At 40.7% G+C, this 25,805-nt stretch overlaps 2 protein-coding genes across 4 annotated transcripts in view; one reads left to right on the forward strand and one right to left on the reverse strand.

The window, feature by feature from the left end:
- LOC134409982 (major facilitator superfamily domain-containing protein 1-like) overlaps positions 1–25,805 on the reverse strand; it is a 319,448-nt gene that overhangs the window by 191,660 nt on the left and 101,983 nt on the right. The window lies entirely within an intron of this gene.
- The window catches only part of MRTFB (myocardin related transcription factor B), a 115,529-nt gene that overhangs the window by 34,181 nt on the left and 55,543 nt on the right, over positions 1–25,805 (forward strand). The gene's annotated exons all lie outside the window — the stretch shown is intronic.

The following is a 25,805-nucleotide window of genomic DNA, read 5'->3' on the forward strand; positions in this document are numbered from 1 at the left end:
GCATTAGCTCTAAGCGTTCTTGGATCTTCATTGCACTCCTTTCAAACCTGCTTGCAGTATTTGATTATGACTCTACACCTGGATGTGTACTTAAACGTGTTACTGCATAAAGTAATTTGGCAACTATATCTTTTTGTTTGTTTCTTTTGTTCTCGTCTTTAAATGAGCTTGATACATTTTTAAATGCCCATCAATACAGATGTGTTTTTCTATTGTTGTTTTAGCATTAAAACTGGAGTTTAAAAATAATGTCGTACATCATGTCTGTTTCAGTTCATTTGGTCATAAATACAATAGTGAATAGCCTTTTGGTTTTATTTCAAAAACACATGATAAGGGTTCACCTTTCTGCTCAGCTTGGGCTCCTGAAACTTCGTATATTAATGGACGTAGAAGACCAAGCCCGGCAAGGTCTCCAGACAAATTAGAAGTGGGCTAAGAAGCTGCAGGAAATTTTCTAGCCTCTAAACTATTTGTTGTATACAGTGAATGCAAACCAACTCTTGGCAAAACCAATCTTCCAAAAACAAATACCCTCTGAACACTTTCATCAAAAGGCTTTTAGTGTGGACCTTGGATTTTGATTCTGAAAGTCCTTTTTACTAAGCCTGGGATTGACAATATAAAGACTATGGTCTGATTGTGGCCACAGATACTTTGTACAGCCTACATATGTTCTTCAAAATCCTGTAAACCTCCAGCTTTCACTAAAAAACAAAACAAAACTCGTTTTTACCTACATGGTTTCAAGTTAAGACACAATTCCATCCTGACAGTCTTTCTGAATGTGCAAAGTATATACGATCGTGAAAGGCTTTGAGATGTCATGATGTGCAAGCCTGTGTCATGAATTCAAAGTTTTAGCTTACTTTTGTCTTTACTTAATTAGTTAAATGCATTTAAATTATTTATGAACTTCCTTTTAGGGCCAAGCCTTAACAAAGCAACTTCTATAAATATAAAATTCCAGTATTTCATAAAGCAAAATCTATGTAAGCCATCAAAAACACCATGTAAGGGACAGCATGTAAACAGCAGCAAAAATCAATAGCAATCAAATAGCAGCAGAACAGTAACAATAAATAGCAGCACCCAACACGACACAATGTCATTAAAGCAATCATTTGTGTAACCCAGTTCTTGTTCTCCAAACTAATTCAAAAGGAGTGGCCCTCAAAACACATATCCCATGAAAATCAAGTGCTATTCTAAACTTGATTTCAAAAAGATGTATATAATCCTCTACTTAATGAACCTGGCAGATATTTTACATGAGATAGTAGTATTTGGGAAATGTGCAGGCAGGCAGTCTTTTGCTGGTCTTCAGGTTGACAATAAGTTTGCTAATTAAAAGCAGTTTTAAGAACATAAGAAGAACCTTGCTGGATCAGACGAAGGGTCCATCTAGTCCAGCACTCCGTTCACACAGTGGCCAACCAGCCATTGGCCAGGGATGAACAAGCAGGACATGGTGCAACAGCACCTTCCCACCCATGTTCCCCAGCAACATGCTGTTCATCTGAAAAAGCCGAACAATAGCAATACGGTCCTCACCCTCAGGCTTACAATCTAAAAGACAGGAGAGGAAAAAGAAATAGGGATGGAGAGGGAAGAGAAAAACAAGAACTATGAGGCACAAGCCCTTAAAGTTATGAAGTACTTATAATAACCAGCTTGAATGAAAGCTGCAATTCAGAAGCCTTAAGTTCTGTTTCAAGGCAGTCTGGGTCACTTCTCCTTTTTAGGGCTTCCTTGGATGAAATTCTTGCTCCTGGGCTTCTGTTTAGGTTAAGATTGAGATCAGGCTGGCACGTTTCTTCCTCCCCTCCCCTCACCACATATAGAAGTTAACAAGTGAACTGGTATAAGAGCTAGGACATAGGCAGCTGTCAAGTGGGAGCCAAATCCAGACAACCAGCTGAGTGAACGACGGGGAAAGACTTCGTGTTGCCCAGACTGAACTGAAAGCTTTTATAGTCTTTCATGGCGAAGAGAGCCAGTGACCAGTATGGGTAGGCAGAGAGATACTCGAGTATCTAGGAACCCTTTATTACCTGGATAAGATGGTCCAACCCACAGCACAGGTAGATCACCACACAGGACAGCTTTGCACAGAGTTGCGAGTTTCCAGCCCTAGTCCTGGCCAATCCTGATAATTGAGGAGAGCCACTATATATTTGACCCTAATTGAAGCATCATCTGAACAAGCCTTTACTGGTTCAAATTACCTGGTTATTCAGTGGGATCCCAGGGTTGTCGCCTGTGATTTCTACCATCCTTGGAAAGCTCTCTTCACTGTTCTGTCTAGTCTATCCTGGCCTGGCGGCAATTTTAGTGGCATACACAGAAGCGAGGTTAATTTCCAGTGAGGCAATATTTTACAGAGTCAGAAGGAGTTCCTGAAACCACCTGGAAATCTCTGCTTCCCCGGATTTCGGTCACAAAAATGCCTTATACTAAATGTAAATATTCATCAAAATGTAACAATACATTTTAGAGGAGGGGTTATCAAAGCTTGCTTTTTAATAGAAGAGAAATTTGAATTTGACTTTCAAATGTAGCATTCTGTAACCAACAGGTTTTTAAAAGGGAAATATTCCACCCTAATACAAAGAATTTGAATCTTAGATCCTAGAAAAATGGAATACTTTGTGATATTTTATTACTCTGAAGGCCTTTTTTTTCTCTTTGGTGTTTGATGTTTTGAAAAACACTTGAGTAGAGTAGAAAAACAATCTTCTAATGTGTGAAATCATTTTGACCCACTGCGAGAATGTGTATGTTATCTAAGAAATGTCAGTTCTTGCGCTATAAAAAATGAGAAGGCAAACTTTGTATATACTGTTTTCCCATTCAGTCTGTCATTGTTACTAGTTCTGCCAGTTCCCACAATCCTTACATTCCCTGGGCATCAGTCAGTGTCTGCAAGGAACAATTTTCGAATATTAAAGCATGTGAAAAGCCCCTCAGGCCAAAACTCAGTGGTCTCTAGAGAGTTGACCTCTGAAATCGACTCTCTTCTGACATTTTCACAGGCTACTTGAGGGATTTTCTGCAAAGTCATTCCATTTGGTAAAATTGTCACTTTCAGTGAGATTTATTAGAGACTTTGACCCATTTTCTTGACAACAGAGTGATGTAATTAAAATGGGAAATCTTTAGTGTCTAGCTTTTAGTGGCAGAAGTATGAGAAATCTTGTTTACAGATATGATATTTAAGGATTTCTAAGTTAAGTACAAAAAAGTCCATATAAATAGGGATTTGTTTCTAGGTATACTAGTGTAAACCTGTGTTGCTATGGGGCTAGTAGTCTGAGGAAACAAAACAAAAACTAGCTTATTGATCTGATACACAAAACGGGCAGTGAGTCCTGTTTTTTCAAAGGCGAAAAAACAAAACAAAGAATGAGCTCTCGGTGAGAGAGATCTGACCTCAAAACCCCTGACCCAGCCTCCATAGAAACTTCCACAGCCCTTACCTCCCCAACATTGGAGCTTCAAGTCCTCCCAATTCCTAAACACGCCTTCAATATGGGGAAGTTTACTCCAACCCTGGAGCTGGCATAAATAATTTCCCTTGCAATAGCAAAAACATAGCTGTTGTTTCTTTAAAAAAGAAAAAGTGGGGGGACGGGGACAGGCTCCTCCCTCTCTTCCCCTCTGCCAGCATGAGTGCAGCAGGGCCTCTCATGTGGTGGGTCCACCTTCTAAGCTACTGACCGCTCTATTCAGTTGCTCTCTAAGCAGGAAGAAAGCACCGCCAAAATGAATAGCATTGACTTCTGTGCAATAATAAATCCATGCAGTCTACAGAAAGTTAGGCGTACCTAAATCCCATTGAACTCTATGCTGAGACAAGTGCTTTCGTGCTTGAATTAGGCATTCTTACTTTCTTTGATTGTGCCTAATGTGTTAAGGGTGCTAATATATTTTTAACCAATCCTTCCTTTCTTTCTCTCTTGGTAAATATATACTGTGAAAGATAGTATTATGCAAAACAATGATTTTATTCACACCTTTATTGTTATTCAAGGCAGAAATAAGAATATATTTGCTGGTAAATTTGTGAAAGCTACTTGTATTTTGGAGTCTTTTGTCCTTGGGATTTAGGAGTGATACAGCGATAAGAAAAACAGAACACCCTGACTTTGAATTATTGCTGTTTTGAAAACACACAAATCAAGGTTGCAATTGTGTATCCAGCTTCCTTGGAGTAAGTCCCATTGAATAGTAAGACTTACTTTTGAGGAGGCCTGTCTGTGTAGGATTGTACTGTTAATCTTGTATAGCATTCTCAAGGAAAAAATGAACTGATCAATCTCACAAGAATAGCTGAGAAAATTGTTTTATGTGTTTACAATAAAGAAAGAGATGGACTCTGTTTTATAGCTACCCTTTCCTTAATCTATGTTTTCGGTATCTGTCTGTTTGAAAAAATTAAAGAAAAAAACTGTTCAGCTTGACATTACGAGGAGAAGTAGGATGGATCCCATAAGATAAGATCCAAGCAGGATTAATGGGTTGTTGGTTCATCTACTTCATGTTTAATGAGGCAATAAAATTGCCAACATATGTTCCTGATTTCATTTCTCATATCATTGATACTTGAAATTGAGGTTAGCCATGCGTCCATAGTTCTAGACAGACAGGAATTGTTGAGATAACATTGATGATGCATCATTTCCTATACAGCATTTCTTGAGAGTTTCTAATGGCAGCTTCCTATATATCCAGAGGCTAATGTTGCTTGAGGCTGGCTGTGTGAAGGTAAATTATTTGTAAACTTGTGGAAAGTGATGTTGAAAAGAATAACAACACCATTCAGTATATTTGCATTTGACTTCAAATAGTTGGTAACTTGCGAATTGCATTCACAGATTTAGTATTTTGCGTAATCCAGTCCTTTAGTAAACCCAAGTATGAAAAATAGATTACATCAATCGAATTGAATTCCAGCAGAACGCAGAGGTACAAAGTTAGGATAATATATGAAACAGAGTATTCTAGAACTGTCATGTATGTTCATAACTTGAGGGGCAGTTCACACACTGTCAAAAGTGTGCTCACTCCACAATCGCTCATTCAGAAAGCCAGTTCCAATAAATTCCTATTGCTGTTGCGGCCGATTTGCACAACAATTTGCAGATTAAATTGCTCATATCCTTGTCGACTTGATACAGGTTGATACAGTTGATAGAACTTTGCCCACTGCTTGTCCATTTATAATGGATACTTTTCAATCTGACCAGCGTATGTGAATAGGTTCCTTGTAGAGGTGAAATGTACCATATGTGTGTGCTGGACCCATGCCCTTCCTGGCTTACAAAAGCAGCCAGGGGCTGACTGCATAAGGGTAGTGATGAACCTCTTTATAGTAAGACACATTGCCATCATGCCCAAAAGAAGTGTGGTGATACCTTTGCTGCTGCTGCTGCTGTTGTTGTTGTTTAAAAAACCTCCCTAAAACTCACTTTATTGGATAATTTCTGGCCTGTCTCCAATATTCCGTTCTTGGGCAAAGTCCTGGAACGTGTGGTGGCCTCTCAGCTCCATGGGTTTCTGGATGAGGTGGATTATCTAGAACCATTTTAGTCTGGCTTCAGGAAGGGATATGGGACAGAAACTGCTTTGGTGAATGATCCATGGCAGCAACTGAGCAAGGAGACTGGTTGTTGGTCTTGTGAGACCTCTCAGCTGTTTTCGATACCATCAACCACGGTCTCCTTCTGAGGAGTCTGCCTGAGATGGGATTTGTAGGCACTGTTTTATTGTGATTCCTGACCACCCCTGAAACCTTGGGATCCAGTTTCAGGGATGAATCCAGGCGTACACCGAAACTTCGAACCTGAGTGTTCAAGGCAAGTGTGACCCCATCCAGCACAGGTTGAATGGCATGGGGATGGCATGCCAGTAGTGGGTGGGACCAGAGCCTGAGTGGGCAGGGCTAAAACAAAGTGGGCATGACCAGAAACATACATCTGGGCAGTGTGATAGCAAAGATTGAGGCAGGTTTCAACCTGTCATTCCCTCTACTCAGCTGATCAGGAAACACCTTGAGCCAGGACGAGACTGCTGTTTGCTGTAACATAATTTACTATTGTGTAATTCTGCTCTATACAAAATCTGGCCTCTGTGAAATCTTCCCCTACCTCTTTTAAACGATTTATTTTGTAATTACAACCTTCAGCGAATTTCTTCTGCAGGAGACATTTGTTTAACGATTAAATCCCCGTGTTTGCTTCTCTTGCTAAACCCTTCAAAGCTGTCATGAGTATATAAGAACTTTGAAGCAGTCAGTTGCTACGGCACTGATTGCTTTCTTTACAAAACAGAATGCGACGACTTTTGAACTATGATGCTTTTGGTTTCTACTGATGAGACCTGTATAAGAACAGGATATCCTCATACATCCTTAGTAGTCATAAGTTAACATTTCTCCTGCCTGTTGAGTCAAGAGCGTTTGTAGGGAGCATTGACTTAATTATTAAAAAGTGCCTTTAAACTGTTTTCCTTGCTCCTTGTCACCTCTCCCCTCCCTGCATTTTCCCTTGGTTGGTAAATAATAAGCAGGACCAATCTAGCTGATAGGAAGAGGGGAAACAAGCTGATCAGTTTGAGCAGAATCTGCAAAACACCTTCAACTATCAAATTATCGGTTTCACCTCATCAGCCTTGCTTGCTTTCTGTCAGTCCTGCTGATATTAAGCTCTTCCTTCACAGGAATGGAGCACATGGACCTACTAATAAAGCCTTCCCCAACCTGGTGCCCTCCATATGTTTTGGACTACAGTTCCCAGCATTCCTGACCTTTGGCCACGCTGGTTGGGGCTTATGAGAGTTGAAGTCCAAAATGTTAGCGGGGCACCAGGGTGCCAAGTACTTGCTGCACACATACCTGTCCCTGTTGGCGTTACTGCGTTGAGATGTGTGCAACTCCCATCCCAGAGAAATGAAATAGTTGATCTTACATTACAATAATGCAAACTGCAGTAGCATTGTAATATAATCTGCTTTTCACAGATACGTTGTTTAGAGCTATGATAATGATGAAAACCTAGTAAACAAATATCCAAAGAATTATGCAATTTCAATTGTACAGAAACGGTATAGTCTAGAAGAGTCCTTAATCAAGGCGGAATCCGACGTTGTACAAGTAGAATTCCTCTTCTTTCCTCCCACTTGAAGCCCCCTACATCCCTCAAAACTGCTTCATATGGTCCTGTGTAGAGCAGATTTTTGAGAGGTATGAGGGGCTATAGCCGAAGTCCCCCTCCTTCCAGTTCCATGACAGAAGTAATCCTTGTACAGATTGGGCAAAGGCCTGGAACTATTAATAATGGTAAACGTTCAGTAATAGTTTCAAAACGTGACCAGTAAGGCCTACAGAAATCACCGCAACGGTCTAAAATGAAAATCTTCTCTTTGACATTTTCCATTTTCCACTTCCTGACTTGCATAAATGAACTTTTATTGGTGGACAAGGTTTGCTGTTTGCCATCCATTAGGAAAGAAATTTGCTCCAGGGTCAGATTATTTAACTAACTTCCTTCTCCTACAGAGTGTAATTTTGGCGTCCTACTTGAACGATCTGGAGCAACTTGCTCAGGTACACTCCTGTTGTAAAGCCTCTCCCTGTAGCACCCTGTGATTTCAGTTGAGAAGGGGACTCTGGGGTGTGCTGGTAAGTGGGCAGGGCGTTAGACTAGATTGTTGGAAAGTGGCACATACTTGCAGTCTAGAGCCTTCAGACAGATGGATTTCCAGATTCTCAGGATTCCATCTTTATGGAAAAGTATACCCTCAGGCTTAGACCCCACTGCTAGCCCCAGAGCCCCCTGGTCTTTTTCTTCCTCCTTTCTGTTGCTGCCTGTTCCTCTGCCCCTTCTAAGAGTATGAGCAATGGCTTTAGCAAGAGCAAGTAGAAGGAGAAGCCGCTTCGCCTTGTCCTCTTGCTCCGCACACTGGTGTGGTTTCTGTTCAAGAAGGAGTAAATGAACAGCGATGGCAGCAGTGAGGAGGGTCATGAAGATATCTTGCCCAAGCAACCCTCCTCCGCCCCAAATAAAGCGATTTATTACTGGAAACAGAGAGGATGAATGATTTCTCATACTTTTGTAGCAGCTTATATCCTGGTTTGTAAGATCATCCTCAGGGGTCCTTCTCCATGAGTCCCTGCCAAAGGAAGTGAGGCAGGTGGCTACCAGGAGGAGGGCCTTCTCTGTTGTGGCACCCTGGCTGTGGAATGAGCTCCCTAGAGAGGTTTGCTTGGCACCTACATTATACTCTTTTTTCAATGCCAGGTGAAGACCTTTATATTTTCCCAGTATTTTAAGAGTTTATCATCTTAGTTTTTTTAAAATCTGTATTTTAAATCTGTATTAATTTCTGCATTTCTGCTCGGTTCCATCCTGGTTGTGCTTTTTTATTTTACTTTTATGCTGTGTTTTTATACTGTTGTTTGTTTTATACTTTGAATTGTCTTCATAGTTTTAAGTTTTGTGAACCACCCAGAGAGCTTCGGCTATTGGGCGGTATAGAAATGCAATAAATAAATAAATGAAATATATGAATGAACTTCAGGTTACATTTTAGAATTACATACATGAGCTCACATGACATCTTCAAAATCAAAGCACTGCTCAAAAGTTGAGTAGCATATTTCTAAAGAATTCTGAGTAACCTTATCTATGAGAACGTCTGAGTTAGTAGTTTTCCAGGAAATGTCATAGTTTCTCAATCGGTAATTTCATCATCTCTAGATGGGATAACTGTTTTCCCTGATACAACAGGGTAATCTACCTTTATATTCTGTGTCTAAAACTTAAAGCAAACTTTGCTTGTAACGCACAATAGATTTTGTTTACTCGATGTAAGCTCCAGATCCACATTCCACATAGATGACCTCTGGTAATTCTGTGACAATGCAGCAGCCTCATGAGCAGACATAAGACAGTGGTGCATCCAGATGCCAGGAACAACCGATTCAAAGTGCTGGTATTAACATTTAAAGCCCTAAAGGGCTTGGGGCCAGGCTGAAAGAAGTCTCCTCTCATATGTACCTGCCTGGACCCTAAGGTCATCCTCAGGGGTCTTTCTCCGTGAGCCCCTGCCAAAGGAAGTGAGGCAGGTGGCTACCAGGAGGAGGGCCTTCTGTGCTGTGGCACCCCGGCTGTGGAATGAGCTCCCTAAGTTGGTTTTCACCTGGCACCTACACTATATTCTTTTAGATGCCAGGTGAAGAGCTTTTTATTCTCTCAGTATTTTAACAGTCTATAAATTAATTTTAACTTTGCTGTTTTAGATTTGTATTTCTGCACTGCTCCTGATTTTATCCTGGTTGTTATTTTATATTATGCTTTTATACTGTTGTTTTATACTTTGAATGGTTTTAATTTTTGTGAACCGCCCAGAGAGCTTCGGCTATTGGGTGATATAGAAATGCAATAAATAAATAAACTACCACAGGCAGTACCGTGCAGAGTGGAATGTGACACACAACCGGCAGAGTTTGGTCATAGTGGGGTTTTGAAACATTGCATACCCTATCCAAAGAGCAAGCAATGGCAATGTACCTTACATGTTACAATTGGATTAGAGTTGCTCTCCTAAAGAAATCCTCCTTGCATGGTGAGGATTGCAATAACTACTCCTGAGGTGGCAAAGGACTTGAGTGGGTAGTCACTGTGATACTCTGGGCACTCTTAGACGACATTATTGGGATTCATTTCTAACAAGTTTCAGGGTTGGGTTCTAGACTGAAACATTCTAGATTGTCTAGATGAATTACCTGTGCTAGGAGAAGGAAAGAGAGGATTAATAATCCTGGACCTTTCACTGGATTTTTATAATGGTAACCATAGGTATCTTTCTGGAGTAGCTGTTGTGACTGGGAATTGGAGGCACTGGGATCCAGTGATTCTGTCTCTATCTGAGAAGGCGGCACTGGGGAGGTATTGTTCTGCCCCACAGAATTCTGCTATGGTGTGCCACATGGCCGTACTTTGTCCACCGTGCTGTTTAACATGTACATGAAACCACTGAATGAGGTCAACTGTATATTTGGGGTGAGTGGATGCAGATGACATCCAACTCTACTTCTCTTTTTCTTCAGATTTGTGTGAGGCAATGATTATGTAGAATCGGTGTCTTGAATCCATAAAGAGCTGGATGAGAGCTAATAAACTGAACTTAGGTCTGAACAAGGTGGATGGTTCATATGGTTTGAGAGGTGGTTTAAGCTTTTTTTTAGATGGGTTGCACTTTCCCTGAAAGATTAGATCTGCAGCTTTGGAATGTGTTAGAGCCATCTTTTATCTATGGAAGTACATAGCTTCTGTGGCTCAAAGCATCCTGCAGTGGCTAAAGCCATAACATCCTCCTAGCGTATGATAGGTTGACTACAGTTATCCATGTTCTGCTGACATCCCACTTGATTTACTGTAATGGATCCTTTCCCAACATGGCACTCTCTAGTTGTGTTGGACTGCAACTCCCATAATTCCCAGCCATTGGCCATGTTGGCTGGGAATGATGGGGGTTGTAATCAAACACATCTGAAGGGCTCATTTTAGGGGAGGCTACTGTAATGCATTATATGTCAGGGTGTTGTGGTGGATGGCCTGTCGATAAATCTGGTTGATTATGCTTCCTTAGTGAAAATAATATACATATATACAAAAGAAAACTGACAGTAGCAGCCATACAATACTCAACTTTGTTGACCAGAGAATCTCTGCTTGCCTCTGTTCTTTCACTACCCTGGCTAATTCCCTCCTTCTAAAGGATTAAAGTATTTTATAGGGCTTAGCGTCATCCCATCCCCAGCTGCCTCTGCAAGGAAGGAAATAGGGACCATGCCGCTTTCCAATCATGTAAAACAGTAGTTTACAAGCTGGCCAACCCGTTCCCCCTTCTTCCTGGTAAGTACTTGGGCTAAGTCTGCTATGCCACATTATTCACCCTCTTTCCTCTGCACAAACTTCCCTGCCAGAGGATGCTGTTATCCAAGATAACATAAAGCCTAACATGCACGCATACACCAAATACAGAAATTCATTCGCAACATGTTCAAAACATTGTCATAAATGAAATATTATCAGGAATATCTTCTGGAATTGTCCAAGAAAGAAAACCAGCAAAAATATTTATTTTCACTGGTCTATGGGCTATTGAGAAATCATAAGGCTGTGGCAAGTTATCCTAACCAGTTATTTGAGAATTGAAATCTTTCATTTGTTTCATCTATTTTAAAGCTGTATTATATATTTCAAGATTAAAGTGATAACTGTACCGATGATATTTAAGTCTTCCCATGGTCCACTTAATTACTAGACATTCTGTCTTTGTCACTACATACCACGTCTCTTTAGGAAATTATTTCTTGATAAATACATTGTAGGATGTCCTTCTTATCAAATTCCTGTAATAGGACTGATCCTAAACCTGCTTGCATCTACTTGCTAATTGAATTCTTTTATCGAAATTTGGGTTTTGTAAAGCTGGATGTTGACACAAATAATTTCTTGGTCCGTGAAAGCTTTTTCACATTCTTCTGCTCATACTACCTTGTTCTTTTTCACCTTCTTAATCACTTCTGTGAAGTGAGCTGCTATTGTTGTGAAGTAAAGGACAAAAATTCTATATACTGTCCTGCCACACCCAAGAAAGATAGTATATTTCTTTTCTGTTCTGGTTTCAGGGCTGGGGCATAGATAAATGGCCTTAACTTTGTCAGCCCAAGATTATATTAACCCACATCCTAAGATTTATCCTAGATAACTAACTTCATTTCTTGCACAAGTACATTTATCTGGCTTGATAGTTGAACCAACTTTCTGGACTTCCCCGATACTATCACTAAATATCTTGGATGTTTCTCTCACATGCTGCTATATAGATCCACATCATCCAGATTAGCCATTGCAAAATGTTAACCATTCCTCAACGCTTTGCTGTTCCACAGATGCCCTTGAAAACTTCCCGGAAACGTCAGTTGATAAGGGAGTACAGCAGTTAGGTTATTAACTGGGACCAGCCAAATATCTGCATTGGCGACTGGTCCATTTCCAAGCACAGTTCAAGGTGCTAGTTCTTAATTTTAAAGCCCCAAACGGCTTGGGACCTTAGGTACTCCAAAAGAAGCTCACCAGACAGTATTTATTTTATTTATTTATTTTATTACATTTATATACCGCCTCCCAGCCGAAGCTCTCTGGGCGGTTTACAACAATTAAAAATAGTAGACATTAAAAGTATACAAAAAATTTAAAAAACATAAAAACAGTATAAAAACAACAACAGTATTCATTTAAAACAACAATTCTGGGGTCCATTAAAACAAACTTAACGTTATTAAATGCTGTTAAAATGCCTGGGAGAAGAGAAAGGTCTTGACCTGGCACCGAAAAGATAACAACGTTGGCGCCAGGCGAGCCTTATCGGGAAGATCATTCCACAGTCGGGGGGCAACCACTGAGAAGGCTCTCTCCCTTGTTGCCATCCTCCGAGCTTCCCTCGGAGTAGGCACTCGGAGCAGGACCTTAGATGTTGAGCGCAGTGTACGGGTAGGTTCATGTCGGGAGAGGCGTTCCATCAGGTATTGCGGTCCCAAGCCGTGTAAGGCTTTATAGGTTAAAACCAGCACCTTGAATTGGGCTCGGAAACATATAGGCAGCCAATGCAAGTGGGCCAGAATCGGTGTTATATGCTCAAATCTTCCTGTTCCAGCTATCAATCTGGCCGCCGCATTTTGCACAAGCTGCAGTTTCCGGACCGTCTTCAAAGGCTGCCCCATGTAGAGGGCGTTGCAGTAATCTAATTTGGAAGTTACCAAAGTATGGACAACTGAAGCTAGGTTATCCCTGTCCAGATAGGGGCGTAGCTGGGCCACCAACCGAAGTTGGTAGAAGGCACTCCGTGCCACCGAGGCCACCTGTGCCTCAAGTGACAAAGATGGTTCTAGGAGAACCCCCAAGCTACGAACCTGCTCCTTCAGGGGGAGTGCAACCCCATCCAGAACCGGTTGAACACCCCCCATCCGATCAGAGGAACCACCCACCAGCAGCATCTCAGTCTTGTCTGGATTGATATTAGTATCAGTAATTCTGATGATATTATTATTGTTGTTGTTGTTGTTGTTGTTGTTGTTGTTGTTGCTGTTGTTGCCAGGCAAATGCCTTTTGATTTGCCTGGTTCTTTTAATGCTGACAGTCTTAGATCTTGTTTATTGCTTGAATTTTATTTTGGTTTAATTTTTTTTATGCTTGTATGCTCATTTTATTATTGGTGTTGTTATGTTTTTAACTGTAAGTTCCTCTGCAATGGATATAAATGTTGTAAGTAAACAAATACATTTATAGTTGCGTCAGAACATGGTAGAAATGATCTGCCCTACTTGAGTCAACAGGATGCCATCAGGGAAACACCAACAGTTGTTGCTCAATGCACTTTGCCAGCTAAGCACATCTTTAAAGGCTGGTGGGCAGAGGGCAAGCCCCAGTGTTACCAAATGCCCTCTCCAGACATGTGTACAACTGTGTATACATGTTCAGAGATACACCTATCTAAAGGACCTTTGAATTTTGGCTGCAATGTGTCTTAGCAGAAATCACTCAATAAAGCATAAACACATGCAACTCTTAAAAAAAAAAAACACGGGGAATTTAATTGAACATACAGGGCTCAGAAATAGTACCTGAAACCTGATTAGGGTTTGAGTGATTTCAGCAGCAAAATGGTTTGAGTGATTTCAGCAGCAAAGTGCCTTGACTTCATTTTGGACATGAAGTCTGGGGTTCTTATGAAGTTTAAACAAAGGATATAAAGGGACAAAAGTCTCTAAGTCCAATGAACAAAATAAAACAAAAGAGGGGAGCATCTCTGCATTAGGGGGAAATCACACTGTCTTACTGGGGGTGCTCTTTTGCGTGATTGTGATGGGCTCCATTACATGGGCAGACAAAGGCAACCACGTGGTTTGAATTGCCAACCACATGGTTTGTAATTGAAAACTTCCCCTCCTTTCAGTGTTTGTAGCCTTCAAAGAGACAGCACCATCTAGTGGCTGCTTTATAGTGCAACTTCGACTTTTGATTGTGAGAAAACCCATGCTATTTCAAAAGAACTGATATATCTCAGGTTTTTCTTAGAGAGAGATTTCCAGAGGAAGGAGTAGGATCCAGACATCCTGGAGATTGACAATGTCATCTAAAAGACCCACAAACTTTCATGAGTGCCCAATCATGAACATGCCATATACTACTGGTGTTGAGATGCTCTTGGGCAAAGTCACTAATGGTTTCAGACAATCATACAAAAGATCAGGATGACTTGTTGCTAAAGCCATCAAGGGTCTTGAAAGTGCTAGCTCTAATGGGCAAAATCTTATCAGAACAGTGCTGTGCCCAAAGTTAAGGTGCTTAAGATAGGGGAAGTTCCCTAAATGAGTGTTACACTTGGAGGGAAGTCACTCTGTGCCTGGGGTGTAAGTATATTTACATTTCTGATTGCTGTCCCCAATCTAATTATAGGGCATTTAATCTAGTGCTGTTTGATTAGGTGTTGTTGCTAAATCCGGACCGGCGCATGTGACTTAACTGATGCCCTCATTGCAAAATTGCTTACCATAATGTCCCATGATGTCTCCAAGCCTTGATTTGCTCTGTTCTACCCTGAGTTTCTTAAAGTGGACCCATCATATTCTGCCAAATACTGGGACGGACTGTTCATGCATGCTCTGCACCAAGCAGCTTGTCAACACCAGTATTCAAACTTTCCTAAAAGTTCTTACTTAGTATCTGAGTTTTTAAGATAACTCAGGCGCACGAAGCCTTCTGCTGATTCATGTGGTTTTCTAGCAATAGTTGAAAGAGAAGAGATGCGATTGGGCGGTATAAAAATACAATAAATAAATAAATAATATACATTTTAAGCAGTAAATGTGTTTTTTTTAAAAAAAAACAACAACCCCAAAAGTGCTTGTTTCTGTTGCATTTGCAATGTAAATTCAGGCTTGAGCCTGCAATCCAACTTTGTACTTAACAACTTGTCTGATTGCAGCCAGCTATGGGCATGAAGGAAGCTGGCTGGTGGGGTGGGTGGGATGGATCAATCTGCCTCTCCTCCCAATCATTTGCTTGATAAATGACTCCCCAACCCCCTTGCTAAGAGGCCAGTAGCCTGCATTTCTTTGCAGGCTGTGGAGGAGGGAGCTTCCTGTGGAGGAGGGAGCTTCTAGCAATTGGGGAAACACAGTCTGTTAATTGCTTAGCAGGATGATCATGATGATGATTTTGCAGGCGAGTAACTTTTGTGGGCTTATTACAAGGCTGCTGCAATCTCATAGCCACTTACCTTGGCGTACGTACCATTCAATCCAAGAGGACTTATTTTTGAGTAAACATAATGTAGGATTGTGCTGCAACTATAGTAGGAATTTTAAGAGTTCTTTGGAAATAATATTGTACTTAAGGGTTTTGGTGCAAAAGTACAGATCGGTATTAGGAAATGTTTATATTAAGGGGCTTATTATCATTTATCATTATAATTATTATTATTATTATTATTATTACTCTTTTTATTAAAAATATTTCTAGGCTGCCTTTCATGTCAGGAACCCAAGGCAACTTACAACAAAAAACAGACTTTGGGCACATTTGTTCCTTTGCCACTTGGAAGCCCCAGAACTGGGAGTTTTCTAAATTTCCTGTGCTCTGCTGGGCTGAAGCCAACATGGTGAGCGGAGTGGTGGGGGCGATCATTGCCTCCCCACCCTCCATCTTGGGTGATTTTTGCTAGATGGACTTTTCAGCCTGTCTAGTGACGGCAATTTGGAAGAAGAGGGAAGGAGGCTGGAGGAAGCTCAGGTTAATTTATACCCTGGCCACTCCAGACTCCCTCCCTCTCCACCCTCTGGAAAAAACCCTTTCCTCCTCAGTCTCCTTTACTCTGTCATTTTGGTGAGGCAGCCTGTGCAGTTCTCTCTCTGCAAAGCTGGGAGGGGTCTCAGGTTGCTTGTTTACAGTAAGCCAGGATATACCAGGAATCCTTGGTTATTGTTACGTGCAAACACAGCTAATGATTAACGTAGGCCATTCTTTTCCATTTGAAGTAACATCCAGCATGAAAACATGTTTATTTTAAATAGTGTTTGATTTGAATTTATTTCCTAGCCCATACTTTGAAGCATTGTGCTTTAGCGGACCAAAAAGTAAAAACATGTTGGGCATACACTGGCAGACCTCTTCTGAAAATCAGACCTTTGGTTAAGTTCTTTCATAGGGCTGCATACTTGTTCTGTTACAAAAAAGAATTAATTTTGCCAAAAAGTTCCTGTTGGGGAAGATGAGAAGTAATGTTTCCTCCAAGATACTACTGAGCAGAGTGAAAATTCATATGGAAATCTCCTTCTGTTAGTGCTTCAGCTTACTGCTGTGTTTGCTCTCCTTCCTGTGAGCTCCTAGTCGTTTTTGTCCAGGAACTAAAGAGTTAATAAAGTTTATCCTAATTTGCTGACCATTTCAGGGCTCATAAACTTGGATGAAAACTTGATTGGCTCATCTAACTATGCCCTTTTTCATGAGAGCATTTTTCTGTAAGTGAAGAGTCCTGGTTATCGTTCCCCTGTATTGTTATAGGTACTGGGGAAACACTTGTGAATGGATGATTATTTTCTGAAATTTTGGTATTTTCAAAAGTCTCCCTTGGATTGTGATGCATCTGCCTTCATTTGAAGTGCTGCTTTTGGTTCCATTATTTCTGCTCTCAACACTTTTTCACCTCCTGGGTTCTCCACGCTCTGAGAGTTTAGCATCATCCATGTAAGTAAAATAGCCTGTTTTCTGTAACCATGTCGTAATTGACCTCTTGCATTTTCACAGCAAAAATGTAAAATTTTTTGGAAGGCCTAGTGAAAATGTGTTTTAACATTTTTCCTTAAAACATTTTTTCAGATAAAAGTTACGTGTCATTGTTGGTGGCAGTGGTGGGAAGCTTAAGTAATTTTTAACTGCTAGCAATCTTGCACTAAGCAAACAGTTACAGAAATAGAGTTTCTGCTATTGCTATTATGCCAAATTTCCCATTAGAACAGGGATAACGCCGTTTGCTCGTGTGCCAAGTACTTTAGCGAACTGTCCTGTTAGCGTTATTTCGATAAGGTAAATTAAAAAATTGTGGGTAGGGACTCGTTTGAAAAAAAGACCCTTATTCCTTGAATTTTAATTTGAATGTGTAAGAGAAATACATCCACACACACAAAAACTTACTTATTCAAAATGACTCAACATTACGTTATTATTAGGAAAGCTGAATGTAATTCAAATCTTCAGTGACTTCATTTTATCGATGCATTATCATTTCAGCCCAAATATACCAACAAAGTAACTAGTGACTCTCTTTCAGTCATGGTAGATTTTTAAATACCCATTTAATCTTTGTAAACCGCCCAGACAGCTTCGGCTATGGGGCGGTATATAAATGTAAATAATAATAACAACAACAGTTTAAACTGAATCACATTTCTTCATCAAAATGCAATAGAATAAAATTAATTTCAGATACTTGTGTCCCTGTAAGAGCTACGATCCAACAATTTCTTATTATTTATTCATTTCATTTCTATACTGCCCAATAGTCGAAGCTCTCTGGGCAGTTCACATAAAATGTGAAGGTACAGCATAAAATATTGCATGTGTGAAAGCTCAAGTAGGCACACTTGAACTCTCGCGTATGCAAGCATCCCTCCATTCTCTGCATATACATCCCCACTGCATATCTTTACGCATGTACACACACACTGGTAGTTAAGGAAATCTGTGCAAGCCAAGTGATCCATGTCTTTACTGAAGATTGGTGGACCTTTTCGATTGGAAGCACAGAGAATACTTTTATTGGATTAGTTTATTAGTGGAAGATGAAAAACATTTAAGTGTAACTAATCCATCATACTTGTTCTGAGCCTAACTTCTGATACTGCGTAAACGTTTTGATCTAGGTTTGGTGCCGTACTGTATTGCAGTTTGTATGCATTTTAATTTTTAAGGTTGTTTTTAACCCTGAATTCAAACATTAGTCCTGAATGTTAGTCCAGGACTGATACCTTGCCAGGTGGGCCTTCACATGGTGAAAATTGGTGTGACCACTGTGGCGACTATGGATTAAGAACATAAGAATGTGTGCCATGCTGCATCTGACCAAGGAACCCTCTAGTCCAGCACTCTGTTCACAACGCTCCCACCACAGCAACTGGTGCACACAGGCTTACTGCCTTGGATTCAGGAGGTAGCACATAACCAACAGGTCTAGTAGCCATTGATAGCTTCTCCTCTAGGAGTTTATCCAGCCCCCTTTTAAAGCTATCCAATTTGAAGTGGCCATCACTTCATCTTGTGGTAGTGAATTTCATAATTTAACTCTGTGCTGGGTGAAGAAGTCCTTCCTTTTATTTGTCCTGAATCTCTGAGATGAGATGGTTCCAGTTCTGACTTCTTTAGAAAACCAGTGTAATGACAGTTTTCTCACAATAGCTAGTTTTTTTGTTCCAAAGTTGATGGGATTTGTAGTATTAAAATCTGACTTAAGAATAAAATGTTCTAATTTTCCTATTCCCTGAAAAACCTGAACTGGTTTCCTGGCACAGTTGACAACATTGTTTTGAGCTTAACCTTCACAACAGAAGTCTTCAGTCCCACGTTAAAATTGAACAAACCTGTTTTCAACCAAAAGCAGGATCTTGTAATGGAAAATCTTAGCCTGAATTGCAGCCAGAGCTGGCTGATGCATCTCATTATAATCACATTCCTAACATGATAATTAATGGATTTAATGATTATTTTATTCTGTGATTTTTTGGGGGGAGAGAAGATTAGATGAGCGTCTGTGCATGATAATTTAGGTCTGGACAGTGTTTCCAGAACACTCCTTGGGTCTAACCCTTCTGTGTCTATATATGCAGATCAATAGAGGCAATCTTATGAGGGGAAGAATGGTTTCCATGGAGACCTTGAACTATTCCCTTGGAAATTCTACCATAATAATTTTTCTTGAGTAACTTTAGTTTCGTTTTTGCTTTATTTACAGTGCTCTGTTCATTTCGACAATTCTAACTGTTTAAATTAGAGTTGTATACTTCTCAATCACTCAAACCATTCTTCATTTATGCAGAATTTGCTGATAGTATATTTTTAATTGAGGTGTTCAATTTGTAAGCAATCCATATGCTACATATGGATTTGCAGATTGTGGGTGTGAGGTCCGTGGTTTAATTACTGTGACTATGCATTGCTAATCAGTAACATAGTTAACCAAGCCATTAGAATGGTCTGGTACCACCTAATCAGATAAACAGATGAACCTAAGCAGTTGATTAGGGACTACTAGTAGACCCATGTCAGCTAATCTGACCTTTCTGCAGGTAAGACAGTATATAATGACAACCACAACTTTCTTGAACGTTTGGGGCAATGTGGGGACGATTGAAACAGTGCCATACTTTCCCCCTGGACATAGCTTGCCTCTTGTCACAAATCTTGATTCACTCTGATTTTTGGGGTGAATTTAAATGGTTTGCCTTCTTACAACTTTCCCTGCCAACCATCTCTTGGGGTGGAAAGCGGCATTCCCAGCGCTTTCCTTCTCTTTGTGCTACTTGATGGGCGCTGGTGCTTCTGATCCAAGTACATCCTCATCCACCTGTTTTTAGGATGCCCTTTAAATGTTATATAGACAACACACATACCAACACGATCCCACAGTACTTCTGGAAATAGCAATTGAATGGTCCATAAAAAGACCCATCTGCAGTGGAAACGGTATCTGAATCAACAGTGTTGTTATCCAGTAAGACTCACTCTTTGTTGAATTAATACTTTGGCAGGGCAAACTACATCCTGCTCCAGAAAGTTCCAGATGAGCCTGCTACTTCCCTGTAAAGGCCACCCAACCCGCAAGTTAGTTGTCTGAAAAAAATCTGCAGGAAATAGCCCCACACGTTTTGCCAGCAATGACTATTGCAGGTTAACTTCAACAGTATCCAGTATCAGAGGCGGTATGCCTATGTACACCAGTTGCTGGGGAGCATGGGCAGGAGCGTGCTGTTCCACTAGTGTCCTGCTTGTGGGTTCCTGGTCGACAGCTGGTTGGCCACTTGGTCTGATCCAGCATTTTTTATTTATTTATTTATTTATTTAGAGTATTTTTATCCCGCACCTCAGCCAAAAGGCTCTCGGAGCGGCTTACAGTGTATCAATAAAGAAGACAGTCCCTACCCTCAGGCTTACATTCTAAAAAAAAAGACTTGACACACAAGGAAAAGTGGATGGGGAGGGAAGAGGGAGAAAATTAAAAGAAATTAAGGAGACTGTTTAGGCTGGTGGGAAGGCCCTGCTCCGTCCTCTCATCTCCCAATGGAGGGGCAAACCAACAGCTCCTTCTTCCCCACAAGGTGAAGATGTTAGCCCTGTGTGGGGGGGGTCCAACTGAAGCAGGCCCCGATGGTCCCTGCCTGCTCCAGTCTCCCTCGCATCGTCTTCCCCACAGGGTGAAGATGTCAGCCCTGTGGGTGGGGGGGTGTCCAACTGAAGCAGGCCCCGATGGTGCCTGCCTGCTCCAGTCTCCCTCGCATCGTCTTCCCCATGGCATGGCACTTCTTATATTCTTATGCTATGGTCTTAACAGGCAATTTCCCAGAGCAGGAGTAGGTACAACAGCAATCAAATCACCACTTATATTGCAGGTGCTGTGCAGTACAATTTCAAGTACGCACTATGTAGGGGCTGCTGATGTGTAGCTATCCTAAAAGGCCTTGGAGAAGAAGAGAGACTTTGGAAAACACTTCTAGAAAGTTTAAAAGTGATTCAAGCACTTTCTGCCTTGATGCAGTTTTTGAATGGCTTCATGCACACATACTAATTTTGGAAACATTTCTCTAGTGTTTCCTGTTTCACAATAAATTGTTCTCACAAAGACATAGCAGTAATCCCGTTGGGATAAAAATACCATTATCTAATTGATAGATGGTGACCTTTGTTATAAGAAATTGATTGTTTCTGTTGGTGTAAAACTCAGCCACTTTCTAGGAAGGGGTATGGACACTGAAGGGACGTGTAAAGCTGCAAATCCTTTTCACTGTCCCTTGCATCAGCCTCAAGGTTTTCTAATATATTCAGATAACTTATCTGCTAAATAACTTAACATGGTACCGTAGAGGGGTTGAAACCAGAAGTGCTAATTTGATCTTTAGACTGATTTAAGGTAATGCTGGCAGATTTCACGGTTTGTCCAAGTATCCTAAAGGTGTTTATTTATTATTATTGGTCAGTGGTTACAGAACAGGGTAACTACTTGATCTCTCAGATAGAAATAACTGGTTGGAATGATCTTTGAAGCAATTCATTGCTCATTTCTGCAGAGTGCCCTGTTCATTAATGACATTGATGGATTAAAAATAGAAGCAGCTAATAGTATAATTAACTGAAGTGACTATAAAATGTACACTTGCAATGTTACTTCCTGTGCAGTGAAAAATTAGCAACTGACCATGATGGTGGAGGACTTCTGCATAACTCAAAATTGTGCATACTCTTGCCATTAATAGAAGTTGCTGTAATGTAATATTTCCTCTGTTCTGTGTTGGATGGAAGGGTCATTGAGAGGATTTCAATTTGTGTTGTTGTTATTTAAAAGTGTTATGAATATAGGTATTGTTATGATATAAATTTATTGTTCAGCAATAGGAGATACGTTATCTAAAATTACTACGTACATAATTTTCTCCTTCAAATATTTGAGCCAACAAAATGCTTATCTTTTTTTAAAAACAAAACAAAACACGAATCTGTAAAAATAATAGTCTGGTGTAATTGTGTAAGAATACATTGACCCTGCCAAATTTGATATAGGTCCTTGGGGTATTTGTTTGTTTTTACTTCATTTGCCAGGAAGTTCTTTTTTTTCCCCCTTCTTTTTTGGCTGGTCCTCCGTTCTCAGCCGTATGGATTGTTTCTTCTTCTCACGCTTAATAAATGATAGTTAGACTGAAGTGGTGGGAAAACTAAGTTGATTTATGGAATTGTTGATGTTTTTGAACAGTAAAAAGATCGCCATGAAAGAACATGTATTGCAACATAAAGACTGACCTCACCCCATTTGGATAGATGGATGAGATCATCTCGAATCATATACTTGACAAACATTATCTGTTACCACCAGTTAGAATGGATTCAGAAGTGACCCCATGGCTTTTTTCAGAGATTATTGGAGTGGTGGGTGTTGATCAGGATTGCTATGGCTCACAGCCTCTATTTAAAATGTTGCCACTTTACTCCACTCTTTGTCTAGAAGTACCCCAAGAAGCTTGAGTTGACTTCCAACCAGGAGGAGGCAACTCACTAGCTGTCTCCAGTGTCACAGCAGCTTGAAGCAAACTTGGTCTCCCTTTGCTTTCTCTAGGTCTACAGCTGTAGTAGGAAGAGCAGCAAAGGATGTAAGGGAGCAAATCCTTGGACTTGTTAAAAGTACACAGTCAAACCTCAAGTTCTAAATTAAAACACACATGTTATTAAGGTTAGGAATTGGGAATTAAGTAAAATAAATGAAGAGGAAAATCAGCAAACTGCATGAAAAGCAACAAAACATGTTTCAATTCTGCATAGATTAATAATAGATTGACTTTCAAGTGAATAGCACAGATCCATTTTTCAATGTCCCAGAAGAGACTAATTTTCATAGGGAACAATCCCTGTTTTGAATCCAGGGAACCAGGGGATGGATGGATGTGGGGGGTGTTGGATCCTCCAATCAGACATGACTGTGTGGGACTGGACACACCTCTAGGCCCAGATTTTTTTTCACTAGGCACATGGCAGCTCCACTACTTACACAGATCACCTGGTGCTGGAAGTGTTGGCTGTTTTGCCAGGTTCATCAGTTTTGTAAAGAGGTACGCAGTTAGACTGAAGTGTTTCCTCACAATGTGTTATTCTTATTTTCTGTGTATAACGTAAGTATGACCCCACTCCACCTTATAGTAACTAGTGATTTGCTTGAATATTTTAATACCAAAACATCAGCGTTAATCATCTTATGTTCAAGAGTGATTCGCTAGCCACCAGACATGTAAGCCTGCTGAGTGTTGCTGCAGTCCACTAACAAGTGTAGGTGCTTGAGATCTAGCAGATGTGTACCACAAGCATTACTGGAGCTTTCCCATTCTATATTATGGGACAGTGTGTGCTTCAGGCTCTTTTATTTCCTAGCCAACAGTGGGACCCAGCTGCATTTGCAGTTCTCTGAATCACATCCATAGTCTATAGTTTACTTGTCTTGTCTTCACTGAAGTTTATTTTTTGATCTTGGGAAGAAGGAGGCTGTTTGAAGCATCTTATACCGCCCTGTCTTAAAACATTGAAACATTCTTCTACTAAAATTACAAGAATATTTCTCAGTCAGCAACAAAATACGTCCTCTGTTGCCAGTGTGTCTTTCCTTGTAGCCCAAAGTGTATTTCCCCCATCCTTTAGACATGATCTTTCTGCCCCTAAGCACACGGTTATTAGAATTGCTTGCTGGTTCTGAGAATATATCAAGGGCTATTGTAAGATCCTTTCAGTAAGATGGAGGAAGGAGTGATGTCAGTGTGAGAATGTGCATCATCTTATAGGTTGATCCTCCTTCCCTTTTCTCCCAAGGATCTTTTGGTAGATCGCTTGAGTGGATAGAGAGTGTTTTCATGCTCTTTCCACCTGTCTGACGGAGAGCAGGGTAAATCTGCTGCACAGCCTCTTTCCTTGGACTGGTCACAGGCCCTCAAAGGGCTAGAGCATACAAGATGCCATTGATCTTGCATGAGGAGTGAAATGTTTACCAAGAACAAAAGGTAGGATACCCACCTCATGTGGTCTGGACTAGTCTTGGAACTTAGTTATGCTTTTACTTAATATAAATCCAGAGGTTTGTGACCTCAATGATGTGTTTATGATTATGGTCACTACTTAGAGCTAGTGCAGATGTAATGCTTGCCAGTCCTTAACCATCAGGAGAGAAGGAGGCAGGCAAGGATTACACCAGACACCTACTCCAGCTGGACTCTTCCCCCACAACACACAGGGCCATCTACACTCAACGTCAGTGAGTATTACATCTGTATTAGTCTTGTACAGTGGAAGACGTACTGAAGAAGAATTTGAGAGCAAGATAACCAGGCCTTTTACACAGTTGGATAATGTTTTTCAGAAGTATAGGCATACAGAACATGCTGGTTACTTTATTTACTGCTATCAGGCTTCATTTAAAACATTTCTAGCCAGCCATTTTGAAGATTTAGGGTAATATACTGTGGAAATATCATCTTCAGTTGGCCATTCTATTGAATTCTTGCTGGTGAAAAAGTGTGGTCCCTAGCAACAGTGGTAAACGATTCCTTACTATTTACCAGATATTTATAGCACAGTGGTACTGGGCTGTTTTGAATTAGTGGTGTTTTTTTGATTGGCTAAGGTGGTTTTGTGGCCAGGTAATTTGGGCTGTCAGGTAAACCCCCATATAGTCGGGTGGGAAGTAGTACAGACAATGCTTCATAACCCTCTTTCTTGATGTGGTGGCTTGAATATGTTGATTAATATATGCTGATAAAGCTTTAGGCTGGCTAAACTGGATTGGCTGAGTTTAACTTTCACGGTTTTGCTGGCGCACATAAGATGAATTTGGTAACCAAGAGCAGCATAGGAATTGTTTACAAAGTTGCGAAAGAATAGCTGACACTTGAGCAGAAGAGATTTCCTCCTGCCTCAAAAATTGACTCTGGTTATTCCAAAGAATTTCAAGGGACCATTCAGGAAAACTGTTTTCTCCTGTTGGGTGGCTGACATTGAAGAGCTGCTTTCAGTTACTGATTGAAAAAGATTAAAAGGCTGCTAGCCTGATCAAAAAGCCTGTAGAGGAGGAGGTATTCTGGAGTGACTTAATGAGGGTAGGTGTTGCTGCACAAAGAAAGCAATTGAATTTTGCCACATTAGAAATGCTACATGGAATAAAACAAGAAGAGAGCAATGGCGCTGTGTGCTTGTGAGTGGGGAGCATTGCAACATTTCTATTTCTTTGATGTTCAGCTTTATGCTAACGAGATCCAATGGTGGGAATACATGTTGAAACATAGCCATAAAGTTGGGATATAGCTAGGTAGGCAGGTGAGTGACAACCCCAACATCTCTTCTCTGATTATATATGGTTTTACCTTATCTTGGCCCCCAGTTCCTGCAGTCCACCCCTTTTAGGTGTCCCTGCTTCCAATCTCATTCTTAGACCCCCTCCCTTACCCCACTACTGGTCCCATCCCAACTTTGCTTTCCTTGACATGTACTTCTTCTATACTTTCTTAGGTTGCCTACCTCCCCTTCCTTCAATCTTACTCAGCTACGAACCATCTTTACAGGCAGTGGTGACTGGTGTCCATTGGGTCTGGAGGGGCATAGCAGCTAAATGTAGGCACAGCCAAGGAGTTGCAGTAGGCAGAGACAACTAGAGCATCAATTGAAAGCAGAGGGGAGGAGGAACTCAGCAACAGTTGGGTGTTCAGTGCTCTGCCTGCCCAGAAATACCAGCTGTCTTTGCTTACGGATGTATGGAATAGGTATAGAAATGTGGGAGTCCTTGCACAGTGAGCACATTTCAGGGTTGTTGATATGTCTCTCCCCCTCCCCACCCCCATTTTTGGGGTAATGTATCCTCCCTTTCCTAAGTCCTATGCCATCATTCATTTGTGTGTCCTTGCTGCAGGCACACCGGGTTTATTCAATTTTGAATAATAATAA

The sequence above is a fragment of the Elgaria multicarinata genome, chromosome 17 (genome assembly GCF_023053635.1).
Source record: "Elgaria multicarinata webbii isolate HBS135686 ecotype San Diego chromosome 17, rElgMul1.1.pri, whole genome shotgun sequence".
NCBI classification, from domain to species: Eukaryota; Metazoa; Chordata; class Lepidosauria; order Squamata; family Anguidae; genus Elgaria; species Elgaria multicarinata.